This window comes from Salvelinus fontinalis, chromosome 6, assembly GCF_029448725.1.
Source record: "Salvelinus fontinalis isolate EN_2023a chromosome 6, ASM2944872v1, whole genome shotgun sequence".
NCBI lineage: Eukaryota > Metazoa > Chordata > Actinopteri > Salmoniformes > Salmonidae > Salvelinus > Salvelinus fontinalis.
This window is the reverse complement of record NC_074670.1, coordinates 69551768-69576469: the sequence shown is the minus strand read 5'-3', so window position 1 is coordinate 69576469 and position 24702 is coordinate 69551768. Positions and strand designations below refer to the sequence as shown.

Below are 24702 nucleotides of genomic sequence, written 5' to 3'. Positions count from 1 at the left end.
ACATGTTTGCGCAGTGGCGAACCTGTTGACGTTCAGTGTGTGACAGGTTCGTGATTCTGAAAGGACAGCAACCATAATACCAGCGCACTCATGTACAGTAGGAGTGTACTTTTTGTAAAACACAAAGGGCAAGTGGTGTAGTGGAGGGTATACGCAGATATTAACCATATACCCACTTTTATTTCAGTGGGCATTGCCTATATTCAGTCCTTAATCTCTACTCATGCGTATCAAAGTAGTGTAGTGGAGATATACGATTTATCAATTATGTAGTACAATAGAGAAATAATGCACAAAATATCCTACACAATCGCAAAGCACGTGAAATATATTCACATGCATGCCGCACAGCCTAGTTTCAGCAGAATATCATCTGTAGACAGCAGGAGTGTGCAGCTCTCAACTGGTTTTGGCATGTAGCAGCTCACAGAATAATAACATCGGTAGCCGGTAGGGTAGGAAAGACGTTTCAACTTATGATATCTACCAGTAAATGTTAAATAAGACAACAATGTCGGTGTACTCAAACCAGGTATTGAAAAAGTTTAGTTCAAGTTTAGCACACAAATTAACCAAGTTTAAAGTTTAAAGTGGAACTACAGTGTTTTAACTACTTTGCAGATATGAAATAAACAGACAATCATAATATCATTAAAAAATATAAAATTCCCAGTTTATGCTACAAAACCAACTTTCTAAGAGGTTTTAAAAATAGGTTGTATTTGACTCAATGTTCCATCACGTACACTAAGGCATTGTTGACAGAAAAGATGGATGCAGTTCAATACATGATTCATATAATTCACCAATACATTTCTTGGTAAACCAAAAACTATTGATATCAGGTTGTAAATCACAGGTACATTGTTTGCTGCCTCCATTCAGGATGCACTGGTTCAGTATTCTGGACAAAGAATTGACAAAAGTAACTAAGGCTGGGAATGTCAATACAATCAAACTAGCAAGGGCAATGATCACAAGTCAGTTATAATGTGGCTAATAGGCTAGCATATCTATTTATGTAGCAAGCTAAAAACACAGAGCCTAACATTAGCTAGATAGCTAGCTGCTAGGAGGATGTCATGTAATTGGAGGAGTGGGTGAGTGAATGACTTTTTCCCCTCATATCGTTTCTCGGTGGCTACACACAGCTAGAGATGCAGGTGTCATTTGGTTAGCTAGCAAGAACTTGAAGGACTGTTATCCAGTTAACATCTCTCTTGCTTTCGCAAATTCACTCTGGCTATCTACTCCGATTTCAGAGCACTCTCGTCTGAGTGTGCTAGAGCGAAGAACAACTGATGAATTTACGAATGAGCAACACCCACTAAATATGACCGGTGTCAGTAAATTTAGGCAAAAAAAGTAATAGTTAGTTAAGATCGCTCTAGATAACATGTAAACAGCCTAACCAGCTCTGCTACGATGAGTAAAATGGTCAGAGTGAAGTGTTCTCTCATTTGTGTCTGGAAGTACACTACCGATCAAAAGTTTTAGAACACCTACTCATTCAAGGGTTTATCTTAATTTTTACTATTTTCTACATTGTAGAATAACAGTGAAGACATCACAACTATGAAATAACACATATGGAATCATGTAGTAACCAAAACAAGTGTTAAACAAATCAAAATATATGTTATATTTGAAATTCTTCAAATAGCCACCCTTTGCCTTGATGACAGCTTTGCACACTCTTGGAATTTTCTCAACCAGCTTCACCTGGATTTTTTTTTTTTTTTTACCTTTATTTAACTAGGCAAGTCAGTTAAGAACAAATTCTTATTTTCAATGACGGCCTAGGAACAGTGGGTTAACTGCCTGTTCAGGGGCAGAACGACAGATTTGTACCTTGTCAGCTCGGGGATTAGAACTTGCAACCTTTCGGTTACTAGTCCAACGCTCTAACCACTAGGCTACCCTGCCGCTTTTCCAATGCTTTTCCAACAGTCTTGAAGGAGTTGCCACATATGCTGAGCACTTGTTGGCTGCTTTTCCTTTACTCTGCAGTCCGACTCATCCCAAACCATCTCAATTTGGTTGAGGCCGGGGGATTGTGGAGGCCAGGTCATCTGATGCAGCACTCCATCACTCTCCTTCTTGGTAAAATAGCCCTTACACAGCCTGGAGGTGTGTTGGGTCATTGTCCTGTTGAAAAACAAATGATAGTCCCACTAGGCCCAAGCCAGATGGGATGGCGTATCGCTGCAGAATGCTGTTGTAGCCATGCTGGCTAAGTGTGCCTTGAATTCTAAATAAATCACAGACAGTGTCACTAGCAAAACACCCCCACACCATAACACCTCCTCCTCCATGCTTTACGGTGGGAAATACACATGCGGAGATCATCCGTTCAACCACACTGCGTCTCACAAAGACACAGCAGTTGGAAACAAAAATCTCCAATTTGAACTCCGGACCAGAGGACATATTTCCACAGGTCTAATGTCCATTGCTCGTGTTTCTTGGACCAATCAAGTCTGTTCTTCTTATTGTTGTCCTTTAGTAGTGGTTTCTTTGCAGCAATTCAACAATGAAGGCCTGATTCTGAACAGCTGATGTTCAGATGTGTCTGATACTTGAACTCTGTGAAGCATTTATTTGGGCTGCAATTTCTGAGGCTGGTAACTCTAATGAATTTATCATCTGCAGCAGAAGTAACTCTGGGTCTTCCTTTCCTGTGGTGGTCCTCATGAGAGCCAGTTTCATCATAGCGCTTGATGGTTTTTGCAACTGCACTTGAAGAAACCTTCAAAGTTTTTGAAATGTTCCGTATTGACTGACCTTCATGTCTTAAAGTGATGATGGACTGTCGTTTCTCTTTGCTATTTTAGCTGTTCTTGCCATAATATGGATTTGGTCTTTTACCAAATATGGCTATCTTCTGTATAACCCCCCTACCTTGTCACCACACAACTGATTGGCTCAAATGCATTAAGAAGGAAAGAAATTCCACAAATTAACTTTGAAGAAGGCACAACTGTTAATTGAAATGCATTCCAGGTGACTACCTCATGAAGCTGGTTGAGAAATGCCAAGTGTGCAAAGCTGTCATCAAGCGTAAAGGTTGGCTATTTGAAGAATCTCAAATATAAAATATATTTTGATTTGTTTAACACTTTTTTGGTTACTACATGATTCCTTATGTGTTATTTCATAGTTTTGATGTCTTCACTATTATTCTACAATGTAGAAAATAGTAATAATAAACAACAACCCTTGAATGAGTAGGTGTTCTAAAACTTTTGACCGGTAGTGTAGTCTAGCAAACTAGCCAACTTTAGCCAGTTAGCTTGGGTGCTTGGTTGGGACTAGCATGCATTGTCAGGCAAGCTGCAGAAGGACGAGAAGGCTACCGTTCCCCATCTTTCATCAGTGCAATTTTGACGGCCAACTAACTGTAAAAGTTTGATAGGGTTTATCTAATGTTCCTTCGTTAGATTTGAGCTCATCTTACTCTGGCTAGCATTAGTTGTTGATCTTGTTGATGTGCATAACAGAGAGAGAAAGAGCCTACCTTTTCTTGGTTGTTTGATCAATAGGAGTTTAAAGTTCCCAAATGTAAGAGGATTCCTGTGGTGTTTACATATAGTATTTGCAGAAATTAATTTAGTTGCTTTTGGTGAATACTTTCTAATGATCTAAAGTCGTGCAGTTGTAACTGCCTGTAAACACACAGTCCAGTTCAAAGTGAATGATGGCAGGCTAGTGTGGCAAATGGCTTGTTTGTATAAAGGCCTACTGTAGCTCTGATTGGCTATACCGGTCTGTGTAGACTCCGGTCCTTGACAAGACAGATGTTCTTATTCGGTTGTATTTACGGCAGTGTCTTACTTGTCCAAACACACAGTTGCTTTCCCACTCTATATTACTATAGAATTTTCACAAATGCCTTAGTTTACGTCATTCCCAAACATTCTATGAATTTATGAAAACGTGAAAATGACCATATCTACAGTGGTCGCTTGTCAGAAACTGTTTTAAAAAGTGTCATTCTTCCTGGGGGTGTATATGAACAGATTTGAACAAGATTTCATGTTGCTAAAATGCTTTCAGTTCCTTTAAAATGCAAAAATGTGTCACACACACAAGTTAGTTATTTTATAAGAGATGGCTAACAACAGCAAACGCGCTCCAAGAAAAAACACAGTTCCACTCACCAGATGATGATAGTTTGAAAGTTAATTTATTCTTGAAAAGGGAGAAGCTAACAAATTAGCAACACCTTTGATAACACCTGCTGCAGCTGCTGCAAACTAGCCGACAACAAAAGCTAGCTAGCTAGACCGTGGGAAAATTACTGCTCGCTATTGCGTACAAATCAGCTGGGCTAGACAATCTGGACCTTCTCTTTCTAAAACTATCCACCGCCATTGTTGCAACCCCTATTACCAGCCTGTTCAACCTCTCTTTCATACCGTCCGAGATCCCCAAAGATTGGAAAGCTGCCGCGGTCATCCCCCTCTCAAAGGGGGTGACACCCTAGACCCAAACTGTTACAGACCTATATCCATCCTGCCCTGCCTATCTAAAGTCTTCGAAAGCCAAGTTAATAAACAGATCACTGACCATTTCGAATTCCACCGTACCTTCTCCGCTGTGCAATCCGGCTTCCGAGCCGGTCACGGGTGCACCTCAGCCACGCTCAAGGTACTAAACGATATCATAACCGCCATCGATAAAAGACAGTACTGTGCAGCCATCTTCATCGACCTGGCCAAGGCTTTCGACTCTGTCAATCACCATATTCTTATCGGCAGACTCAATAGCCTTGGTTTTTATAATGACTGCCTCACCTGGTTCACCAACTACTTTGCAGACAGAGTTCAGTGTGTCAAATCGGAGGGCATGTTGTCCGGACCTCTGGCAGTTTCTATGGGGGTACCACAGGGTTCAATTCTCAGGCCGACTCTTTTCTCTGTATATATCAATGATGTCGTTCTTGCTGCGGGCGATTCCCTGATCCACCTCTACGCAGACGACACCATTCTGTATACTTCTGGCCCTTCCTTGGACACTGTGCTAACTAACCTCCAAACGAGCTTCAATGCCATACAACACTCCTTCTGTGGCCTCCAACTGCTCTTAAACGCTAGTAAAACCAAATGCATGCTTTTCAACCATTCGCTGCCCGCACCCGCCCGCCCGACTAGCATCACTACCCTGGACGGTTCCGACCTAGAATATATAGACAACTATAAATACTTAGGTGTCTGGCTAGACTGTAAACTCTCCTTCCAGACTCATATTAAACATCTCCAATCCAAAATCAAATCTAGAATCGGCTTTCTATTTCGCAACAAAGCCTCCTTCACTCACGCCGCCAAACTTACCCTAGTAAAACTGACTATCCTACCGATCCTCGACTTCGGCAATGTCATCTACAAATAAGCTTCCAATACTCTACTCAGCAAACTGGATGCAGTCTATCACAGTGCCATCCGTTTTGTTACCAAATCACCTTATACCACCCACCACTGCGACCTGTATGCTCTAGTCGGCTAGCCCTCGCTACATATTCGTCCCCAGACCCACTGGCTCCAGGTAATCTATAAGTCTATGCTAGGTAAAGCTCCGCCTTATCTCAGTTCACTGGTCACGATAACAACACCCACCCGTAGCACACGTTCCAGCAGGTATATCTCACTGATCATCCCCAAAGCCAACACCTAATTTGGCCGCCTTTCCTTCCAGTTCTCTGCTGCCTTTGACTGGAACGAATTGCAAAAATCGCTGAAGTTGGAGACTTTTATTTCCCTCACCAACTTTAAACATCAGCTGTCTGAGCAGCTAACCAATCGCTGCAGCTGTACATAGTCCATCTGTAAATAGCCCACCCAATCTACCTACCTCATCCCCATACTGTTTTTATTTTATTGACTTTTCTGCTCTTTTGCACACCAGTATCTTTACTTGCACATCATCATCTGCTCATTTATCACTCCAGTGTTAATCTGCTAAATTGTAATTATTCGCTCCTATGGCCTATTTATTGCCTACCTCCTCATGCCTTTTGCACACACTGTATATAGACTTTCTTTTTTCTACTGTGTCATTGACTTGTTTATTGTGTTATTGGCTTGTTTATTGTTTATTCCATGTGTAACTCTGTGTTGTTGTCTGTGTCACACTGCTTTGCTTTATCTTGGCCAGGTCGCAGTTGCAAATGAGAACTTGTTCTCAACTAGCCTACCTGGTTAAATAAAGGTGAAATAAAAAAAGAAAGTAAAAAAATTGCGCAGTGACCTGTTGGCCTTCAATAAGGCAGAAGTTTCTATACGTTTTTGTAAAAAAAACAGTCCCACCCATGAAGTCAAAATGTTATTGGTTGATTCCTCTGTCACTCCAAATTTTGCACTAATACAGTTGAATAGCAGATGCCTTTATCTAGCTTCTGATGACCTAGCTAGCTAAATTTATCTCCACAGAGGTCAGCAGTGTTAACCCTTTACTTTCCAACAAAAACTGACAGAGATGAAATCAGAACATCTGTTACACCCTGATCTGTTGCACCTGTCTTTGTGATTGTCTCCATCCACCTCCAGGTGTCACCTGTTTCCATCAGTAGTCCCTGGGTACTTATTCCTGTGTTCCCTGCTTGTCTGTTGCCAGTTTGTCTTGTCTGTCAAGTCAACCAGCGTGTTATTCCGTGGTCCTGCTTTTTCCTTTTCTCTGTTTGTGCTAGTCCTCCCGGTTTTGACCCTTGCCTGCCTTGACTCTGAACCCGCTTGCCTGACCTGACCTCGAGCCTGCCTGCCACTCTGTACCTCCTGGACTCTGAACCCGCCTGCCTGACTATACTGCCTGCCCTGACCTCGAGCCTGCCTGCCACTCTGTACCTCCTGGACTCTAAACCCGCCTGCCTGACTATACTGCCTGCCCTGACCTCGAGCCTGCCTGCCACTCTGTACCTCCTGGACTCTGAACCCGCTTGCCTGCCCTGACCTCGAACCTGCCTGCCACTCTGTACCTCCTGGACTCTGAACCCGCCTGCCTGACTATACTGCCTGCCCTGACCTCGAGCCTGCCTGCCACTCTGTACCTCCTGGACTCTAAACCCGCCTGCCTGACTATACTGCCTGCCCTGACCTCGAGCCTGCCTGCCACTCTGTACCTCCTGGACTCTGAACCCGCTTGCCTGCCCTGACCTCGAGCCTGCCTGCCACTCTGTACCTCCTGGACTCTGAACCCGCCTGCCTGACTATACTGCCTGCCCTGACCTTGAGCCTGCCTGCCACTCTGAACCCGCCTGCCTGACTATACTGCCTGCCCTGACCTCGAGCCTGCCTGCCACTCTGTACCTCCTGGACTCTGAACCCGCCTGCCTGACTATACTGCCTGCCCTGACCTTGAGCCTGCCTGCCACTCTGTACCTCCTGGACTCTGAACCCGCCTGCCTGACTATACTGCCTGCCCTGACCTCGAGCCTGCCTGCCACTCTGTACCTCCTGGACTCTGAACCCGCCTGCCTGACTATACTGCCTGCCCTGACTTCGAGCCTGCCACTCTGTACCTCCTGGACTCTGAACCCGCCTGCCTGACTATACTGCCTGCCCTGACCTCGAGCCTGCCTGCCACTCTGTACCTCCTGGACTCTGAACCCGCCTGCCTGACTATACTGCCTGCCCTGACCTCGAGCCTGCCTGCCACTCTGTACCTCCTGGACTCTAAACCCGCCTACCTGACTATACTGCCTGCCCTGACCTTGAGCCTGCCTGCCACTCTGTACCTCCTGGACTCTGAACCCGCCTGCCTGACTATACTGCCTGCCCTGACCTCGAGCCTGCCACTCTGTACCTCCTGGACTCTGAACCCGCCTGCCTGACTATACTGCCTGCCCTGACCTCGAGCCTGCCTGCCACTCTGTACCTCCTGGACTCTGAACCCGCCTGCCTGACTATACTGCCTGCCCTGACCTCGAGCCTGCCTGACTATACTGCCTGCCCTGACCTCGAGCCTGCCACTCTGTACCTCCTGGACTCTGAACCCGCCTGCCTGACTATACTGCCTGCCCTGACCTCGAGCCTGCCTGACTATACTGCCTGCCCTGACCTCGAGCCTGCCTGCCACTCTGAACCCGCCTGCCTGACTATACTGCCTGCCCTGACCTCGAGCCTGCCTGCCACTCTGAACCTCCTGGACTCTGAACCCGCCTGCCTGACTATACTGCCTGCCCTGACCTCGAGCCTGCCTGCCACTCTGTACCTCCTGGACTCTGACCTTGTTATGATCTTTTGCCTGTCCACAACCATTCTCTTGCCTGCCCCTTGGAGACTCAAACCATCTGCCTCCCATGTCTGCATCTGTGTCTCACCCTGTGTCCTTATAACATAATATTATAATTATTATTACAAGATATTATTATAATCATTACTGTATAAATCCTTAGCATATTTTACAAATCTGAAGGTGTAGAAGGCCCATTGTTCCTCTGTGTGTTTGGGTTAGTAATGATTTGTAGAGTGGCTCTATTTTTCCTCAACATGCATTTTGTCACTATTCTGAATATCTAAAGAATCCATATGTTGTTATGAAATATGAACACAGAAATACTGGACATTTTCAACTCTTATGTGTTGATTTGACAAAATTCCAATCATGGTCTTGAATTGGACTCGCATTTTTATGATCTTGACTCGATCTCAGACCTCTTGTCCCCCCTCCCAGTCTCGATCTTGACTCGGTCCCCCCCCCCGTTTTGATCTTGACTCGGTCCCCCCCGTCTTGAACTTGACTCGGTCCCCCCCGTCTTGAACTTGACTCGGTCCCCCCGTCTTGAACTTGACTCGGTACCCCCCGGTCTTGGTCTTGACTCAGACTCGAACATAACACTGGTGTGTGAGTGTGCATTGGTGTGAGGGGTTGTGCTGGTGTTGAGAATGTGTGTGTGTGTATTTGTGGGTGCGTGAGGGTTCGTTGGTTTTGTATGTAGGTGTGTGTATGTGCAGTTGCTCTTGCTTTCATGAATCTTTTTTTCTGTGATAAAACTAAGATGATCAATTACATTTATTTAATGATCTATGCTGTAACTCTACCATTACAGAAGATGACAGAGAGCGATCTTCAGAAGTTTCCCACCATTCAAGTCCAAAGTCAAATCTATTTAAATTCATATTCAGATAAAGTAACAATTGTGAAGCAACTCTGGTCCCTTAAGCAAGTCTTAACCACACAAAAACCTCCTTGAAAGTATTTTACTGAGACCATTTAATCGGTCCGTTACAGAGGGTGGAAATTATAGTCACCCACATATAAATACAGTTGGTTTGGACATGGTCACGTGTGCGTTTAAAGGACGTCACGCTGCTTGCTTAGCGAGTACCACTTCAACCCATACCCGGTGCGAACTCGGGACTTCTGCCTCCCAAACACACGTGACCGTTCACCCGCAAACGTCTTAGCCGATCGCGACACCTCAAAAGCTAGCTAATGAGGTGACGCAAGCGGGACACTTCAGGCTGAGGAGTACGTGTCACACATGCCCATGGGATGTGCTTCGCTGCGTGCGTGTACTGTATCAGTCAGTGGTTTATAATAACCGTGATGTGGTGTGTCTGATGCTGGAGTAAGTGTAGCCATGAAAAAGCTGTTGAATCTTCTAATGAAAATGCAGAGAAAGAGAAAAAGCATGATTTTTTTTAAATTTTATTTAACTAGGCACCAGTTAAGAACAAATTCTTATTTACAATGATGGCAGTGGGTTAACTGCTTTGTTCAGGGGCAGAAAACTTTTACCTTGTCAGCTCAGGGATTCGATCCAGCAACCTTTCAGTTACTGGCCCAAGGCTCTAACCACTAGGCTACCTGCCACCCCAAAATGATGGATCTCTATATATAGCACATGTGCTACATATAGAGACAAGGTAAAAGTTTGTCATACTGCTCCATATATATATATATATATGAAGAAGCCTGGTATTCAGAAGAGTTTGTGAGTGTGTGTGTACTGTAAAACACTCTGACTTTGACATGACATCGGTACCATCCACCACGAGGGTGTAGGACTGCTCAGAAGAGCCTTGGTTCATCACCATGAGGGTGTAGGACTGCTCAGAAGAGCCTTGGAACTGACCCTCACCAGAAACACTCCATCCTGAAACACACACAGCTACGTTGATACACACACTGTGTGTGTGTGTGTGTGTGTGTGTGTGTGTGTGTGTGTGTGTGTGTGTGTGTGTGTGTGTGTGTGTGTGTGTGTGTGTGTGTGTGTGTGTGTGTGTGTGTGTGTGTGTGTGTGTGTGTGTGTGTGTGTGTGTGTGTGTGTGTGTGTGTGTGTGTGTGTGTTAGTGAGGCCCACCAGGAGTGGGGGATTCCTGACCTTGTTAACCCATCTGAGAGATGCTTCAGGCTGGCCTCTGGTCACTAGTCCTCCATACTACCCAGGGTCCATCGGTGGGGAACAACAACCGACCAAAATTGTTAGAATGCAAAAAAGAAAGAAAAAAACCCCCATTGTATCTAGAATCTAGATCCAGCAACACTCTAGACCACACACACCGCTCTTCTCTAGTGTGCGGTGTTTACACCTGTTTTTGAATGCTGTTCAATTCATAGGCACTGTATCTAAAGGGTTTTTATGCCTGGTTGTGCTTGGTCGGTTTTGTAGTGTTTTGTGTGTGGCCCCAAAATAATGCAGCCATGGCCCAAATGTTTGCATACTGCAACAGGGCCATCTAGTGTCCAGCAGCGCTAATTACATGCAGTTTATCATTCTCATTAAACCCTTGCAGTTTATCATTCTCATCATTAAAACTTTGTGGGGTTTTTTTTCATAAAGGCTCTGCTGATGTAACTACTGATATAAAAAGTGTTTGATTGATTTATCCGCTCACCTTCCATGTGCCTTGTTTTGTGTTGGGGACATTTGAAGGAGGAGTAGGAGGTTTACTGAAGCTGGATCTGTAAAGAAAATATTATAGTACAATATGTTAGGAGTATTGGCTTGATCTTCATCTCAATTATTCTCCTCTAATTCTTACTCTGAATTTACTGAGTGAACTTGAACCGGTAAAAACACAATTCCTTTCATTGTTGTCATCAAGACTGTCTTTCAATAGTAAAACTGAGAAGGGGAAGAAGCACCTTTAGACTGTTGAGATACAGCCAAGGGGTTAATGGGAATGGAGAGGTCAAGGTTAGGTTACCCGTTAGAATAGTCTGGTGGCTTTGGGGCCTTTAGTTGAGGTGGCTTCATTATGGCAGGCTGGGAAGAGCTGAATGGACTGCCCTCTCCTAGACACCGTGGGTAGTCACCAAACAGACACAAGAAAGATAGAAGTTAGGCAACACATTGCATTCTCAACCTACTAGTCAATAGTAGCCATAATGGTGGCTATCTGTTCCTACCTTTGTCTTTGCCAGGCAACTACAGTATATAGCATAATGGGTCTCCACACACTGACAATGCCTTTCTAATTGCCCCTTGGGTATTAATATTGAATTGAAAAGACTTGACCTGAATAAACAGACTAGGAGACTAAATCAACAGGACAACAGACAGTTGACAGATAGTAACTTGTAGGAGATGTTAAGGTGATGGTGAGGAGATTGTTTCTTGGAGGGAGCAGACTGTCCAGGCTTCTTGCTTCGGTCAATCAGGGGACAGAAGGGGCTGATGTTGCAGAGGTATGATCTGATAGGCTGTTTTAACTAAGGTACCATTTAATTAGATTAGGCCCATGTCCGTTCTAGTCATTTTAATCATATGGTTTTACCTACCTTAGTTGAATGCTACCTCATAGAATGCACTGATTGTCCCAGTGGGTAGGAGTGTCTGCTAAATGACTCAAATGTAATCTGTCCTGATTTTCTGTCCTAACTTTACATCGGTGAGCTTGATCTACCTCTAAACCAGGGTTTCCCAAACTCGGGTCTGGGGCCCCCCCTGGGTGCACATTTTGGTTTTTGCCCTAACACTACACAGCTGATTCACATAACCAACTCATCATAACCAACTCATCAAGCTTGGATAATTTAATCAGCTGTGTAGTGCTAGGGTAAAAACCAAAACGTGCACCCGGGGGGGGGGGGGGGGGGGCAGGACAGAGTTTGAGAAACCCTGCTCTAAACCACTATCCTCCTATTCCTTATTTTCATGGTGCTGATCACATCGGAATAGTCCTGCTTTTTACAATAGCAACACACGCAGCTCAAAGACAGACAGTATGATCTCAGATAACATGGTAAGAATGACAAAGCCTGCAGCTTTGAATGGCTTCTGAGGGGAGGGGTCTAGTCTGGTTGTGGGAGGTTTGGCCAGCTAGAGAGAGGGGAAGAGAGAGTGACAGAGAGAGGGAGAGAGTTGGAAGCTTAATTAACAATGATTGATTTCAGATAGAGAGGAGGGTAAGAGATGGACGGATTGTAACATAAAAGAAACGGTAGGGGTCTGATGCCACTAGATAGCACTGTTGCAGTATGCAAACATTTGGGCCATGGTTGCATTCTTCTTTTAGGGTCCACACACAAAACACTACCAAACCGACCAAACACAACCAGGCACAACCGGTCTAGAGTGTTGGTGGATCTAGATTCTAGATACAATGGGGGTTTTTTTCTTTCTTTTTTGCATTCTAACAATTTTGGTCGGTTGCTGTTCCCCACCGATGGACCCTGGGTAGTATGGAGGACTAGTGACCAGAGGCCAGGCTGAAGCATCTCTCAGATGGGTTAACAAGGTCAGGAATCCCCAACTCCTGGTGGGCCTCACTAACACACACACACACACACACACACACACACACACACACACACACACACACACACACACACACACACACACACACACACACACACACACAGTGTGTGTATCAACGTAGCTGTGTGTGTTTCAGGATGGAGTGTTTCTGGTGAGGATCAGTTCCAAGGCTCTTCTGAGCAGTCCTACACCCTCATGGTAATTAAGCAAGGCTCTTCTGAGCAGTCCTACACCCTCATGGTAATTAAGCAAGGCTCTTCTGAGCAGTCCTACACCCTCATGGTAATGAACCAAGGCAGGGCCTACAACATTCAGATACGTCACCAAGGCAACACATAACACCTGGGCACCGGTCTCATGGGTAGCGAGGTAAACAAACAGCCTCCTCTCTGCTCCGTCAAGGGATCCCCTCACAAACAAGAATTCTACTTCTTTTTTTTCAATTATTTTTTAAAATAATGTTCTTGAACAGATAGTAGTGAGAGAGAATGACAGTGGGGAAAGATAGAGGTCATGTCAAAGGTGACTAGGCCGGATTAAAAGCTTTTCCAACACTGTGTCTCGGCGTCATTACCACCAGACCAGCCAGGGGAATTCAAGGGTTTTCAGCTTAGCATGCAAAGGCAATTAAACATTGGTCATCTAGTTAGCAGGCGCTTTTGTCTAAAGCAGCTTACAGTTTACAAACAGATCAGGGACTCGAGCTGTAGGGTTTGTTGGCTGTGCACAGATAGACACCACCCACTTGTTGACTTGATGCCTTAACGGCCCAGTGCAGTCAAAAACAAGATTTTCCTGTGTTTTATATACATTTCCACAATATGATATTGGAATAATACATTGAAATTGTGAAAATGATGCCCTTTTAGTGTACGAGCTGTTTGAAAAGGCCACCTGAAATTTCAACCTGTTGTTGTGGGATGGAGTTTTGGCTTGCCTGGTGTCATCACCAGGCGGTAAATTAGTTAATAGACCAATAGGGGAGTTCCAAACCTCTCTGCCAATAACAGCTATTTTTCAGTTTTCCCCTCCCCACTCAGACCACTCCCAGACAGTCCTAGCTAAATTCTTGCTTGAGGAATTGCTCTTCCAGCTGCAAAGTCACAATTATCTATATTTTTAAAATTCATGAAAACAAAAATATGCATTTTGGTCTTAATTTAAGGTTAGGGTTAGGCATTAGGGTTAGCAGTGTGGTTAGGGTTGAGGCTAGGGTTAGGTTTAACATCTGATTTAGTGAACTCAGTGAACACTGCAGTGAACTGCTAGTGAACACTGCAGAGTTCTTGACAATAAATGCCAACCTGCTAACACAAACAAACCAATGGCTCTTTCAAATCTATGCTGTTGCTGTGTTGCTGATGCAGAGATTCCCAGGAGTGAAGGAGATGATAGACCACCACACACACCTCTGCTGCTCATAAACATGGAGAGAGGACCTGGAGCACAGAGCCAGTGATGCCTGCCGCACCCTGCACCACTCTGACCAGAACCCGCAGGACACAGAGAGAGAGAGAGAGAGGAGAGAGAGAGAGAGAGAGAGAGAGAGAGAGAGGAGAGAGAGGAGAGAGAGAGAGAGAGAGAGAGAGGAGAGAGGAGAGAGAGGAGAGAGAGAGAGAGAGAGAGAGAGGAGAGAGGAGAGAGAGAGAGAGAGAGAGAGAGAGTGCGTGTGTGTGTTGGGAGATAATACAGTCGCATTTGATTGTGAGGAATTCTACGTCAGGTGAACAAAAGGGCTTGAGTTCCAATATGTTGTTACAATTAAACCATGAGTTGTTAATCATGAAACATACACCCCCGCCCTTCTTCTTCCTGGAGAGATGTTTATTTCTGTTGGCGTGACGCAAAAAGAATCCCGGTGGCTGTACTGACTCCGACAGCATATCCCGAGAGAGCCATGTTTCCGCGAAACAGAGTATGTTACAATCCCTGATGTCTCTCTGGAAAGCAACCCTTTGCCCTAATTTCGTCTACCTTGTTGTCTAGAGACTGGACATTGGCGAGTAATATACTCAGAAGCGGAGGGTGGCGTGCGCGCCTCCGATGTCTGACCAGAAGGCCGCTCCTCTTCCTCTTCTGTGGTGACGTTGTTTTGGGTTGGCCTCTGGAATCAGTTCAAATGCCCTGGGTGTTTCGGACAAAGGATCCACTTCGGGAAAGTCATATTCCTGGTCGTAGTGCTGGTAAATGGATGTCGCTCTGATATCCAAAAGTTCTTCCCGGCTGTATGTAATAACACTTAAGATTTTCTGGGCTAACAATGTAAGAAATAATACATTAAAAAAACAAAATACTGCAAAGTTTCCTGAGGACTAGAAGCAAGGCGGCATCTCTGTCGGCGCCATCTTAAGCCAATTCACAATGGAGGGTTTATTTTCATGTTATAAGGTTAATGTTATGAAGCTGCATGTCGTAAGTTAAATGTAGTGAAGTTGTACATATTATACTGGTCATTTAAAATATTATACCTGTAATTTTTCAATTGTGATCATTAAACTGAGAGAAAAATGTGTTTGATTACAAGTGTGAATATGTCAATTGCTCTTTGCTAAGAAGCTATTTTTGTTAATTTGACCATTTTATTTGAAAACAATCACAGCAAGGTACTTAATTGTTACCCAGAAATGATTTGATATTGCAATAAAAACGGTTGCTTTGAATCTTTAACATATTGCAGGTTGACATGTATTGTCATAAATCTTTCCCTGGAGGCAGAACTGAGCGATATCCGCTAGAGCTAGATGGTCGAGCTGCAAAGTGAAAATTGGCTATATCATAAAAATTCCTAAGAATTTGTTTTTACTTTTTGGTCTTAATGTAAGGTTAGGGTTAGGCATTAGGGTTAGTAGTGTGGTTAATGTTAGGTTTAAAATCCGATTTTATGGCTGTGCCAGCTATTGACCACTCTGCAGAGCTGCGTCCATGGAAAGATTAATGACAATGAACGCCAACACGTCATAAACGAACTAGTGGCTCTTTCCATTCTATGATGCTGCTCCTTCCCAGGAGTGAAGGAGATGATAGACCACCACACACACACCCTCTGCTGCTCATAGACATGGAGAGAGGACCTGGAGCACAGAGCCAGTGATGCCTGCCGCATTGAGAACACACACACACACTGTGTCTACTGCACTACTCTGACCATAACCAGCTGCACAGGAGACACAGTGTGTGTGTTCTCAATGACTCACCTGGTTAAATAAAAGGGAAGAGAAAAACATGTGTATAAAGTAGCTGGTAGGTAGAAGAGAAGAGAGGGAACCAGATTTGTATTAGGTACAGTAGCCGATTCACAGTGGAGGGTTTATTTTCATGTTATAAGGTTAATGTTATGAAGTTGCGTGTCGTAAGTTAAATGTAGTGAAGTTGTATATATTATACAGGTCTTCACCTGTCATTTTTAGGTTGTGATCATTATTAACCTGAGAGAAAAATTGGTTTATTACAAGTGTGAATATGTGGACAATTGATAGTCCCTATCCAGTTCTATTGGCTCCATGATTTCCACACACACACACACACACACACACACACACACACACACACACACACACACACACACACACACACACACACACACACACACACACACACACACACACACACACACACACACACACACACACACACACACACACACACACACACACACACACACACTCTCTCTCTCTCTCTCTTCCTCTCCTTCACCTTAATTTCCATTCCATTCTCCTCCGTCTTCCTCATCTTCTCCCTCACTCCTCAGCCTGAGGTCATGTTTGATCAGGTCACCCACCCCCTGTTCCTCTGTATTCAGAGAGGCCATCTTGTCTGGGTGGCTGAAGTCACACGATCAGGTCACACCGTCTCAGCTGTGCCCGCACTGAACAGAAGAAATGATTTACTAAAAAAACACACTGTCTATTTGACAAAGCTGGCCTAGCTCTGTGCAATTTTTAAAATAGGTTTAAATCAAAAGGACTGAGTCTACCAAAATGTAGGGCTTTTATTTAAGAACAGTTGATTTGTTGATTAGTTGAACTGCTAGTGGCATTGTAGGGCTAGATCAACATGGATTGTCTGACAGTTCCCTAGGTAGGACAGGGTGTAGATTGTCTGACAGATCCCTAGGTAGGAGAGGGTGTGGATTGTCTGACAGTTCCCTATGTAGAACAGGGTGTGGATTGTCTGACAGATCCCTAGGTAGGACAGGGTGTGGATTGTCTGACAGATCCCTAGGTAGGACAGGGTTGAGAACATGTAGTAGATAAAGGAGAGGGTTGGGGAAGACTGTAGTAGATAAAGGAGAGGGTTGGGGAAGACTGTAGTAGATAAAGGAGAGGGTTGGGGAAGACTGTAGTAGATAAAGGAGAGGGTTGGGGAAGACTGTAGTAGATAAAGGAGAGGGTTGGGGAAGACTGTAGTAGATAAAGGAGAGGGTTGAGACACTGTAGTAGATAAAGGAGAGGGTTGGGGAAGACTGTAGTAGATAAAGGAGAGGGTTGGGGAAGACTGTAGTAGATAAAGGAGAGGGTTGAGACACTGTAGTAGATAAAGGACAGGGTTGGGGAAGACTGTAGTAGATAAAGGAGAGGGTTGAGACACTGTAGTAGATAAAGGAGAGGGTTGGAGAAGACTGTAGTAGATAAAGGAGAGGGTTGAGACACTAGTAGATAAAGGAGAGGGTTGAGACACTGTAGTAGATAAAGGAGAGGGTTGGGGAAGACTGTAGTAGATAAAGGAGAGGGTTGAGACACTAGTAGATAAAGGAGAGGGTTGAGACACTGTAGTAGATAAAGGAGAGGGTTGGGGAAGACTGTAGTAGATAAAGGAGAGGGTTGGGGAAGACTGTAGTAGATAAAGGAGAGGGTTGGGGAAGACTGTAGTAGATCAAGGAGAGGGTTGGGGAAGACTGTAGTAGATAAAGGAGAGGGTTGGGGAAGACTGTAGTAGATAAAGGAGAGGGTTGGGGAAGACTGTAGTAGATAAAGGAGAGGGTTGAGACACTGTAGTAGATAAAGGAGAGGGTTGGGGAAGACTGTAGTAGATAAAGGAGAGGGTTGGGGAAGACTGTAGTAGATAAAGGAGAGGGTTGGGGAAGACTGTAGTAGATAAAGGAGAGGGTTGGGGAAGACTGTAGTAGATAAAGGAGAAGGTTGGGGAAGACTGTAGTAGATAAAGGAGAGGGTTGGGGAAGACTGTAGTAGATAAAGGAGAGGGTTGAGACACTGTAGTAGATAAAGGAGAGGGTTGGAGAAGACTGTAGTAGATAAAGGAGAGGGGTGGGGAAGACTGTAGTAGATAAAGGAGAGGGTTGGGGAAGACTGTAGTAGATAAAGGAGAGGGTTGGGGAAGACTGTAGTAGATAAAGGAGAGGGTTGGGGAAGACTGTAGTAGATCAAGGAGAGGGTTGGGGAAGACTGTAGTAGATAAAGGAGAGGGTTGGGGAAGACTGTAGTAGATCAAGGAGAGGGTTGGGGAAGACTGTAGTAGATCAAGGAGAGGGTTGAGACACTGTAGTAGATAAAGGAGAGGGTTGGGGAAGACTGTAGTAGATAAAGGAGAGGGTTGAGACACTGTAGTAGATAAAGGAGAGGGTTGGGGAAGACTGTATTAGATAAAGGAGAGGGTTGGGGAAGACTGTAGTAGATAAAGGAGAGGGTTGGGGAAGACTGTAGTAGATAAAGGAGAGGGTTGGGGAAGACTGTAGTAGATAAAGGAGAGGGTTGGGGAAGACTGTAGTAGATAAAGGAGAGGGTTGAGACACTGTAGTAGATAAAGGAGTGGGTTGGGGAAGACTGTAGTAGATAAAGGAGAGGGTTGGGGAAGACTGTAGTAGATAAAGGAGAGGGTTGAGACACTGTAGTAGATAAAGGACAGGGTTGGGGAAGACTGTAGTAGATAAAGGAGAGGGTTGAGACACTGTAGTAGATAAAGGAGAGGGTTGGAGAAGACTGTAGTAGATAAAGGAGAGGGTTGAGACACTGTAGTAGATAAAGGAGAGGGTTGGAGAAGACTGTAGTAGATAAAGGAGAGGGTTGAGACACTGTAGTAGATAAAGGAGAGGGTTGGAGAAGACTGTAGTAGATAAAGGAGAGGGTTGGGGAAGACTGTAGTATATAAAGGAGAGGGTTGGGGAAGACTGTAGTAGATAAAGGAGAGGGTTGGGGAAGACTGTAGTAGATAAAGGAGAGGGTTGGGGAAGACTGTAGTAGATCAAGGAGGGGGTTGGGGAAGACTGTAGTAGATAAAGGAGAGGGTTGGGGAAGACTGTAGTAGATAAAGGAGAGGGTTGGGGAAGACTGTAGTAGATAAAGGAGAGGGTTGGGGAAGACTGTAGTAGATAAAGGAGAGGGTTGAGAACATGTAGTAGATAAAGGAGAGGGTTGGGGAAGACTGTAGTAGATAAAGGAGAGGGTTGGGGAAGACTGTAGTAGATAAAGGAGAGGGTTGGGGAAGACTGTAGTAGATAAAGGAGAGGGTTGGGGAAGACTGTAGTAGATAAAGGAGAGGGTTGAGACACTGTAGTAGATAAAGGAGAGGGTTGGAGAAGACTGTAGTAGATAAAGGAGAGGGTTCAGACACTGTAGTAGATAAAGGAGAGGGTTGAGACACTGTAGTAGATAAAGGAGAGGGCCCAGAGGGGTAAAGAAGAGATACAGACATACGTACATGCCAGTCTGTCCAGACACTCAGACATGGAGTCCAGCCCCTTCAGAATGTGGTCCAGATCAGTAGTCACCCTGTTCTGTGCTCCTCTCTCTTCTCTCCATCTGAAACACCACAGACAGTCAACTAGATGACACTCAGTCAGTGTAAAGTCACCCTGTTCTGTGCTCCTCTCTCTTCTCTCCATCTGAAACACCACAGACAGTCAACTAGATGACACTCAGTCAGTGTAAAGTCACCCTGTTCTGTGCTCCTCTCTCTTCTCTCCATCTGAAACACCACAGACAGTCAACTAGATGACACTCAGTCAGTGTAAAGTCACCCTGTTCTGTGCTCCTCTCTCTTCTCTCCATCTGAAACACCACAGACAGTCAACTAGATGACACTCAGTCAGTGTAAAGTCACCCTGTTCTGTGCTCCTCTCTCTTCTCTCCATCTGAAACACCACAGACAGTCAACTAGATGACACTCAGTCAGTGTAAAGTCACCCTGTTCTGTGCTCCTCTCTCTTCTCTCCATCTGAAACACCACAGACAGTCAACTAGATGACACTCAGTCAGTGTAAAGTCACCCTGTTCTGTGCTCCTCTCTCTTCTCTCCATCTGAAACACCACAGACAGTCAACTAGATGACACTCAGTCAGTGTAAAGTCACCCTGTTCTGTGCTCCTCTCTCTTCTCTCCATCTGAAACACCACAGACAGTCAACTAGATGACACTCAGTCAGTGTAAAGTCACCCTGTTCTGTGCTCCTCTCTCTTCTCTCCATCTGAAACACCACAGACAGTCAACTAGATGACACTCAGTCAGTGTAAAGTCACCCTGTTCTGTGCTCCTCTCTCTTCTCTCCATCTGAAACACCACAGACAGTCAACTAGATGACACTCAGTCAGTGTAAAGTCACCCTGTTCTGTGCTCCTCTCTCTTCTCTCCTCTCCTGAAACACCACAGACAGTCAACTAGATGACACTCAGTCAGTGTAAAGTCACCCTGTTCTGTGCTCCTCTCTCTTCTCTCCATCTGAAACACCACAGACAGTCAACTAGATGACACTCAGTCAGTGTAAAGTCACCCTGTTCTGTGCTCCTCTCTCTTCTCTCCATCTGAAACACCACAGACAGTCAACTAGATGACACTCAGTCAGTGTAAAGTCACCCTGTTCTGTGCTCCTCTCTCTTCTCTCCATCTGAAACACCACAGACAGTCAACTAGATGACACTCAGTCAGTGTAAAGTCACCCTGTTCTGTGCTCCTCTCTCTTCTCTCCATCTGAAACACCACAGACAGTCAACTAGATGACACTCAGTCAGTGTAAAGTCACCCTGTTCTGTGCTCCTCTCTCTTCTCTCCATCTGAAACACCACAGACAGTCAACTAGATGACACTCAGTCAGTGTAAAGTCACCCTGTTCTGTGCTCCTCTCTCTTCTCTCCATCTGAAACACCACAGACAGTCAACTAGATGACACTCAGTCAGTGTAAAGTCACCCTGTTCTGTGCTCCTCTCTCTTCTCTCCATCTGAAACACCACAGACAGTCAACTAGATGACACTCAGTCAGTGTAAAGTCACCCTGTTCTGTGCTCCTCTCTCTTCTCTCCATCTGAAACACCACAGACAGTCAACTAGATGACACTCAGTCAGTGTAAAGTCACCCTGTTCTGTGCTCCTCTCTCTTCTCTCCATCTGAAACACCACAGACAGTCAACTAGATGACACTCAGTCAGTGTAAAGTCACCCTGTTCTGTGCTCCTCTCTCTTCTCTCCATCTGAAACACCACAGACAGTCAACTAGATGACACTCAGTCAGTGTAAAGTCACCCTGTTCTGTGCTCCTCTCTCTTCTCTCCATCTGAAACACCACAGACAGTCAACTAGATGACACTCAGTCAGTGTAAAGTCACCCTGTTCTGTGCTCCTCTCTCTTCTCTCCATCTGAAACACCACAGACAGTCAACTAGATGACACTCAGTCAGTGTAAAGTCACCCTGTTCTGTGCTCCTCTCTCTTCTCTCCATCTGAAACACCACAGACAGTCAACTAGATGACACTCAGTCAGTGTAAAGTCACCCTGTTCTGTGCTCCTCTCTCTTCTCTCCATCTGAAACACCACAGACAGTCAACTAGATGACACTCAGTCAGTGTAAAGTCACCCTGTTCTGTGCTCCTCTCTCTTCTCTCCATCTGAAACACCACAGACAGTCAACTAGATGACACTCAGTCAGTGTAAAGTCACCCTGTTCTGTGCTCCTCTCTCTTCTCTCCATCTGAAACACCACAGACAGTCAACTAGATGACACTCAGTCAGTGTAAAGTCACCCTGTTCTGTGCTCCTCTCTCTTCTCTCCATCTGAAACACCACAGACAGTCAACTAGATGACACTCAGTCAGTGTAAAGTCACCCTGTTCTGTGCTCCTCTCTCTTCTCTCCATCTGAAACACCACAGACAGTCAACTAGATTACACTCAGTCAGTGTAAAGTCACCCTGTTCTGTGCTCCTCTCTCTTCTCTCCATCTGAAACACCACAGACAGTCAACTAGATTACACTCAGTCAGTGTAAAGTCAACCTGTTCTGTGCTCCTCTCTCTTCTCTCCATCTGAAACACCACAGACAGTCAACTAGATTACACTCAGTCAGTGTAAAGTCAACCTGTTCTGTGCTCCTCTCTCTTCTCACCATCTGAAACACCACAGACAGTCAACTAGATTACACTCAGTCAGTGTAAAGTCAACCTGCATGGCCACTAGTTCACATAGAAAGAAATAGCCTACATTCAAACATTCCTCAACATACACTGAACAAAAATATAAACGCAACATGTAAGTGTTGGTCCCATCTTTCATGAGCTGAAATAAAAGATCCCAGAAATTTCCACACGCACAAAAAGCTTATTTCTCTCAAATTTTGTGCATAAATTTGTTTATATCCCTGTAAGTGAGCATTTCTCCTTTGCCGAGATAATCCATCCACCTGACAGATGTGGTATTTCAAGAAGCTGATTGAACAGCATGATCATTACACAGGTGCACCTTGTGCTGAGGACAATAAATTCCACTCTAAATGTGCACAATGCCACTGATGTCTCAGGTTGAGGGAGCGTGCAATTGGCATGCTGACTGCAGGAATGGCCACCAGATAATTACATGTTTGTCTACCATAAGCCAATGTCGTTTTAGAGATTTTGGCAGTAAGTCCAACTGGCCTCACAACCACAGACCACGTGTAACCACTCCAGCACAGGACCTCCACATTCGGCTTCTTCACCTGCGTGATCGTCTGAGACTAGCCACCGGACAGCTGATTAAACTGTGGGTTTGCACAACCTTAGAATTTCTGCACAAACTATCCGAAACCGTCTCAGGGAAGCTCATCTGCGTACTTGACGTCCTCACCAGGGTCTTGACCTGACTGCAGTTCAGCGTCGTAACCGACTTCAGTGTGCAAATGCTCAACTGTGATGAGCACTGGCATGCTGCAGAAGTGTGCTCTTCATGGATGAATCCCTGTTTCAACTGTAATGGGCAGATGGCCGACAGAGTGTATGGCGTTGTGTGGGCGAGCGGTTTGCTGATGTCAATGTAGTGAACAGAGTGCCCCATAGTGGCAGTGGGGTTATGGTATGTGCAGGCATAAGCTACGGACAACAAACACAATTGCATTTTATCAATGGCAATTTGAATGCAGATACCGGGACGAGATCCATTGTTGTGCCATTCATCCGCCGTCATCACCTCATGTTTCAGCATGATAATGCACGGCCCCATGTCGCAATATCTGTACACAATGCCTGGAAGCTGAAAATGTCCCAGTTCTTCCATGTCCTGTATACTCATCAGACATGTCACCCACAAGAGCATGTTTGGGATGCTTTGGATCAATGTGTACAACAGCGTTTTCCAGTTTCCACCAATATCCAGCAACGTCGCACAGCCTTTGAGTACGGCTACCTGTTACATACATGCACACAATCATGTGATTGGGGATAATCAGATTACTATAATAGTGTGATTAAAACGTTTACATGCTTTGCAAGAAGAACAATTCCCCTAATAATCCTGTTTCCATGGACACATCTGAAATCAGGCTACCTGATGGCACTCAGATAAATGCAGAAAATCGCCAATCAAAAAAAACGTTCTACCACAGCGAACATGTTATTTTTGGTAAGCACATTTGATTCTGAGTTCGGACATATAATGTTTGTATGTGAAAACGACTTTGATGTCGCTACATTCAGTTGTTCTGAAATCACTTCACTAGCAATAAAGAGAGAGGCTCTCAGCTGGTGCTAGCACATGCGCGGATCAAATACACCACTGGAACGCTGATTAAGGTGTGTACATGTCCTAATAATTCAAGATTGCTCAGAAAACCATTGGCATATGCTTACCTCAATTTTGACCTTACGCCGATTAAGATAAACAGAGTAAGGTGTTTACATGACTATTGCATAATCTGCCTACGTTATATGGGCATTGAATTTGTGAAGGCCAGGTAGGAGAGGAGATGGGGATAAATTACTGCTCTAAAGAGAGGGATATTGGATAAACCGCTTGTGCACTCTTGCCCTTAATGAGGTATGTTATTTTTCTTGTTTGTAGTGTTGTCAATAATCCAAACACTTTGGTAATGATGTCATAATGTAATTGTATTGATTGTCTATGTATCTTTATTAGATTGTCATGTTTCCCCCACAGCCCTCTCTGTGTGAGGTCTTGAGACATTGATTGCCATTGCCTGGCACGCTGAAAAAGGGCTCATACTGTATGTCAATGTCAGTGTAATTAGCAGACTGCTGTGTTATTTCTGGTCTTTGGATTATGTACCAGGATCCCGCAAACCGTTTCAATTTATTCAAGGTGGAGTCCAGCCGTTGTTAATCTTTTCATAATCTGCCTACTGCCATAATCCATTTTAATATCGAATTATTAGTGTACATGTAAACATACTCATTGAAGAGGAGTGGGACAACATGCCACAGTCCACAATCAACAGCCTGATCAACTCTATGTGAAGGAGATGTGTTGCGCTGCATGTGGCAAATGGTGGTCCCACCAGATACGGACTGGTTTTCTAATCCACGCCCAACTTAAAAATATATATATATATATATATATATATATATATATTCCCAGTCATGTGAAATCCATAGATTAGGGCCTAATGTATTTATTTAAATTGACTGATCTCCTTATATGAACTGTAACTTAGTAAATTCTTTGAAATTGTTGCGTTTATAATTTTGTTCAGTGTACATACTACTCTGAAGAATGAGATAAAGGCTTTAGAAAGTGTAAGCCTTAAGTACAACTCTACAGTACCATGACTGCTGGGGGTACGACTAGGATGTG

The 24702-nt window shown here is 44.6% G+C and overlaps 1 long non-coding RNA gene across 2 annotated transcripts; it reads right to left on the bottom strand.

Annotated features, from left to right (window-relative positions):
* Positions 1 to 8774: 8774 nt before the first annotated feature.
* Positions 8775 to 14217, bottom strand: LOC129858388 (uncharacterized). 2 transcript variants are annotated; one of them, XR_008760017.1, is made up of 4 exons: positions 14110 to 14217; positions 11148 to 11235; positions 10836 to 10902; positions 8775 to 10378 (listed from the first exon to the last, which is right to left on the bottom strand). It is a non-coding gene; the product is annotated as an uncharacterized LOC129858388 (long non-coding RNA). The 2 variants fall into 2 exon arrangements; XR_008760016.1 differs by lacking the exon at positions 14110 to 14217 and having other exon boundaries at positions 11148 to 12026.
* Positions 14218 to 24702: the final 10485 nt, after the last annotated feature.